The 5874-nt window shown below is 48.4% G+C and overlaps 1 non-coding gene across 1 annotated transcript; it reads left to right on the top strand.

The window, feature by feature from the left end:
• The first annotated feature begins 2270 nt into the window (after positions 1-2270).
• TRNAC-GCA lies at positions 2271-2342 on the top strand. Its single transcript has one exon. It is a non-coding gene; the product is annotated as a tRNA-Cys (tRNA).
• The last annotated feature ends 3532 nt before the right edge of the window (positions 2343-5874 follow it).

Raw genomic sequence — 5874 nt, forward strand, 5'->3', positions numbered from 1 at the left:
TCTTAGCAAGAAAATTGAAGTCATCTCTCTTAACCTAGAAATTGGTTTACAGATTTTTGTCCCACACAGATGGATAATAAACTGCTCTGTTGAACACTATCAAATATGAAACTTCTGAAAGCTTTTTTTTTTTTTTGAGACATGGTCTCACTCTGTCACCCAAGTTGGATTGCATGAATTGCAGTAGCACAATTACTACTCACTGCAGTCTTGACCTCCTTGGGCTTGAGCAATCCTCCCACCTCGGCCTCCTGAGCAGTTGGGTCCACAGGTGTGCACCACCACACTCAGTTAATTTTTTATTTTTGTAGAGATGGAGTCTCCCTATGTTGCCCAGGCTGGTCTTGAACTCCTAGGCTCAAGTGATCCTCTGGCCTCAGCCTCCCAAAGTGCTGGCATTACAGACATGAGCCATTTGTTAGGCACTTTTCACCCACACACAGTTGGGGAAACAAGTTTCCTGAGTTAAAGTGGTTTGGCAAGAAGGGCTGAGCTGGGATTAAGATTCCGCTCTTCCCAACTCTGAAGCCCCTGTTCCCCTCACTGCTGCATCCTGCTCATTTTCCAAGCCCAGGTTAACAACAATGGGAAAGAGTTGAGAGATATTTTTCTAACAGGGTAAACCCTACTCCCAGCCCAACTCCACCATCCCGGGCCACTCCTCTAGTCATATGATCCTTTGTACCATTTGGTCCAATTGATCTTGATCTCATCCACATGGGTCAGAGACAGGGTGAGATTTTTCTCATTTCTCATGGGAGAAAGGCAAGCTCGGCCAAGCCCAGAATTTCCAGCCCCTCCTGTCCCAGCATAAACCATTCACAGTCTTCACACAATTATTCCTGGTGTGGGGTTTTATTTCTAGGAAGCCTTCTGTCCCTCAACCTCACCAGCCCTTGGCTTTTCAGCCCAGAGGTTCGGGACGTTTGAGGATTGCATGTTGGCTGTGGGCATGGGGAATTCGGTGACTACCCCGATTGGCATCCCATACCACACCCAGGGGAATGGGGAAGCCAAGAGATGGACTGAATGCAGGTTCAGGCCTCTCTCCCCTTGCCTCCAAGGGCATCCTCTCCAGCAGGTGACTGGGCATGACAACTACAATGCTGATCTGAAACCGGTCAATGGGTTCAATGGAAGGTTTGGCTACCGCGGGAACACCGCAGCCCTCTGTTGGAGCACGTCCATCTTTGGAGAGGTCACCCACTTCCCTCTGTTCTAACGGCATTTCTTCCCTTGACCTGAATTTCTAAGACAGATGTTTAGATGAACTCTCAATGTTATTTTACATTAAAAAAAATTGTGTCTCCAAGTGTGTTGTCTCTTCCCTGAGATTGGAGGAAGGAGCCAGCTCTACTCTCAGCTTCTCTTCCCCCTGGAGAGGAGGTGAGAGGAGAAAGTGCTTCTCAGGCCTACGCCCTTGCACTCCATACCAACAAGTGCCAGGTTTGAAAGGAGAGGCTTCAGTTCTCCCCTGCCAGTGGGATAAGAAGCCACACTGCTCAACCTCAATGAAGCACTTCCCCTGCTATCAGCAGGGCCCCAGGTCAGAGCTGGCTATTGTTTCCATCAAGAACAGAGCAAAGGCCAAGCTCCATTGTTTATGCCTGTAATCCCAGCACTTTGGGAGGCCAAAGCGAGGCTGAGATGGGAGGATTGCTTGAGCTCAGGCAGGTGGATCACTTGAAACCAGCCAGGGCAACATGCTGAAACCCTGTCTTTACAAAACACACACACACATGCACACTATATATACATATATATATATATATATATATATAGAGAGAGAGAGAGAGAGAGAGAGAGAGAGAGTGTGTGTGTGTCTCACTCTGTTAGCCCAGGCTGGTGTACAGTGGTGTTATCTCAGCTCACTGCAACCTCCGCCTCCCGGGGTTCAAGCAATTCTCCTGCCTCAGCCTCCCTAGTAGCTGGGATTACAGGTGCCTGCCACCAAGCCCAGCTAATTTTTTGTATTTTTGGTGGAGACGGGGTTTCACCATGTTGGTCAGGCTGGTCTCAAACTCCTGACCTCACCTCGGCCTCCCAAGTGCTGGGATTACGAGCGTGAGCCATCGGGCCCAGCCCAGGATGTCATTTTTCAAGTGTTCCCTTTCAGTTTATTAGTGGCCAAGGGACAAGCCAAAGCAGATGATGGATAATTAAGAAGGTGGGGCTTTAGAACACAAAGCTTGCCAGAATTCTAGTGTGGGTGGAACTTGATTGTATTGAGTCACCATAAGTGGACAAGGAAGGAGCCTTTAACAGGGGAAGGGGGTATAGCTCAGGGGTAGAGCATTTGACTGCAGATCAAGAGGTCCCCGGTTCAAATCCGGGTGCCCCCTTCCTGAATGTTTTCTGCCTTCCATTTTAAAGTAGATACTGTCAGTCACAGCGTCACCAGAAAAGATGAAAAAACTTCCTACTTACTCTTGTGCTGAAATTGTTCCTCCCACATTCCAGCTGACCACTAGGACAAAAAGTCCCTTTAGGATCTCCTTTGTCTTCAGTTAAGATCAAGTCCCTGAGGAGATTCTAAATCTATAAGTCTGAGAGCCGTGAAGACAATTTGACAATTGGGTGTGTGTCGGAGTATAGATAAAAATGTTCCTTCAACGTGTATTTTTGAAAACTTAGTACACGCAAAGCTCCCTTGAATTAAAACATGAAAGAAGGGCCAGGCACAGTGGCTCACACCTATAATCCCAGCATTTTGGGATGCCGAGGCAGGCAGATCACTTGAGGTCAGGAGTTTAAGATCAGCCTGAGCCACGTGGTGAAACTCTGTCTCTACTGAAAATACAAAAATTAGCCGGGCATCGCGGTGTGCGCCTGTAATCCCAGCTACGTGAGAGGCTGAAGCAGGAGAATTGCTTGAACCCAGGAGGTGGAGTCTGCAGTGAGCCGAGATCATGCCACTGCACCACTCCAGCCCGGTGACAGAGAGAGAGACTCTGTCTCAAAAAAAAACAAAAACAAAACTCTTTGATGACATCCTTGGCCACGGTCCTTAACGCTACACAACTGCAGCCAACCACTTTATGGGGTTTTCCTTCTGTCAGTTTTACAGTGGCCCAGCCCTTCCCCTAGTTTCTTGTCATCAACCTTAATTAGGGTGATCTGGTGTTCAGCACCAAGGGCCTTCACCAGCCACATAGGCAGGCTCATCACTGTTGGGGGCAGCAAACAAGGATGGGCCCAGGCTTTGGCAGCTTCTCAAATTCCACTGCTAGGCCATCATGGATGCGGGCGGCCTTCAGGACCTCTTGTAAAGCAGTATTAAGGTCTGTGACACCTCCAGAAGTGATGCCTTCCTGGGCCATGGCGGTGGGTTACAGGTGAAGCTGATTCTTGAACACACCTGAGCCTCTACCTCCACGACTCAGTGGTGGTGGGGAAAGAGCAGCAGTTTGTCCTTGGTTAACACTCACTGCACCTAAAATGTGGTCTTGGTTGCATGAAAAGGGGTTAAACTTGGCCAAGAAGTTGATTAAGCATTTTGGCCAGTTTGCTTGTTACCATTGATGTAATAAAGATTAATATGTTACAATCTCTGAGCATTTTTCTTCTTTTTTTTTTAGACAAGGTCTCACTCTGTCGCCCAGGCTAGAGTACAGCAGGAGTGATCTTGGCTCACTGCAGCTGCAACCTTGACCTCCCAGGCTCAAGCAATCCTCCCATCTCAGCCTCCTGAGCAGCTGGGATGACAGGCCTGCGCCACCACGCCTGGCTGATTTTTGAGGTTTGGGGGTTTTTTTTCATAGAGACAGGATTTTGCCATTTTGCTCAGGCTGGTCTAGAACTCCTGGCCTCAAGCCATCCACTCGCCTTGGCCTCCCAAAGCACTGGGATTAAAGGTATGAGCCACTGTGCATGGCCTTGAAGGATTTTCCATTTTGCCCTACTCCCCAGGTGACAATGAAAAGTAGCAAATGAGCAGGTGATTTTGACAGCAGCACTGAGCTGTCATAGACTCCTTGCTAACTACCTCTGTGTTTGCTTACTTACAGCTTTCTAGAGACAACAATGAATGGCACACACTGGTTATCAAAAATGCCCACAAATACTGGCTGGGCACAGTGGCTCACGCCTGTAATCCCAACACTTTGGGAGGCCAAGGCGGGCAGATCACTTGAGGTCAGGAGTTCAAGACCAACCTGGCTAACACGGTGAAACCCCGTTTCTACTGAAAATACAAAAATCAGCCAGGCGTGGCAGCGCACACCTATAATCCCAGCTACTCAGGAGGCTGAGGCAGAAGAATCCCTCCAGCCCTGGAGGTAGAGGTTGCAGTGAGCCGAGATTGCATCACTGCACTCCATCATGGGCAACAGAGTGAGACTCCGTCTCAAAAAAATAATAAGAATAATAATAATGCCCACAAATAAATACTGCCTCATGTCCCATGTTGCTGTGGACATCCTAGAATCCAACTGGCCCAACATGGTTTGGAGGGCACTACCAGCCTCCTAGGTGTCCCCCAACAAGGGTCCTCAGAGACATCCTTCATCTAAGACCAAGTCAGTCCCTCCCTATCTAGCTCTGTCCTGGTCTAAATCTTCCACCTAACCATCTCCAAAAACAATTTCAGGCTAAACTCCATTTCTTCTTGCATTTCTCCATTTGTACGTGTTGCCAAAAGGCTCTTGTCCCTCTCTAAGTCTGTCCTCTCCAGTCCATCCACTGTACTGCCACCGGAATGATCTTTCTAGATCTTTGCTTTCGATGGCTTCCTGTGCCTCAGATAGAGTGTGTGGCCTTTTGTGATCTGACCTCATATGCCACTCCATCCTGTTGTGCCATCTCTGCCTCACACCTGGTGTTCTTGGGACACCACGTTTCAAGCCTGTCCCCCACACACCTGGGCCTCTGCTCAAGCCACCCAACTCCTTTTCATCCAGAAAAGTCCAACTTTTAAGGCTCAGTGTAAAAGACACCTTAGGGAAGTTTCGTTTCCCCAGCACTTGACGCAACTAGACACTTGTTATATTAGATGGACGATGGTTTTGTTTTTGTTTGTTGTTTTTGCCAGCATGACTTCGTTTTCATTCCTACAACCCTGGGAAGTAAGTTTCCACACTTCACTGAAGAAAAAAGCTGAATCTCAAGAGAGTGATTTGCCCAAGGCCTTCTGCTAATGAGTGTAGGAGAGCCAGCTGAGCTCCTACTGAAGTTCAAGACTCTATTAGGCCCCTTGTGTTGGGAAGAATGGGCTTCTTACTGAAGTTCCATTTAAGATCTTCTTGGGTTCAGTTCAACAGTTTCCCCTTTTCTCCCTTTTTCCTTAAGACTGACTGCCTCTGTCTCCCACAGTGCCTTCTGGCCTGGGCCTGACTATCGTATTTTCCTCACATCTCCCTGCTTGCTCCTACTACCTGCCTGCCTGCTTGCACTCTTGGCTTCACGTGAATAAAAGCAGCTATTGCAATATCAAAAAGGATATTCTCTGTAGACGCCATAATCTGAGCAAAGGTGCACAGACACAAATGCTCCTGGTAGCCCAGGGCAGCCAGAACTGGGGTGTCATGGTGGCTGGGAAATCCATTCAGGCTCTGCTTGAGTTGCAGTATTTTTGTGTTTGTTTTCATAGACAGACAGGGTCTTGCTATGTTGCCCAGGCTGATGTCAAACTCCTGGCCTCAAAGTGAACCTCCCACCTCACCTTCCCAAAGTGCTGGGATTATAGGCACAAGCCACCATGCCTGGCCTAGTTTCAGTATCTTTGGACATGAAATGGAGTTATCTAAGGACAAGGCCAGAGCCTTAGAGAGACTCTGGCCAGAGTTAAGGGTATGGCCAGTTTAAGGTGGCTGTTGAAAACGTGGCAGTGGATAAGTCCCTCAGTACAGTATCATGTACTGGAGGACCCCAGGGCCC

This window comes from Nomascus leucogenys, chromosome 6 (assembly GCF_006542625.1).
Source record: "Nomascus leucogenys isolate Asia chromosome 6, Asia_NLE_v1, whole genome shotgun sequence".
NCBI lineage: Eukaryota > Metazoa > Chordata > Mammalia > Primates > Hylobatidae > Nomascus > Nomascus leucogenys.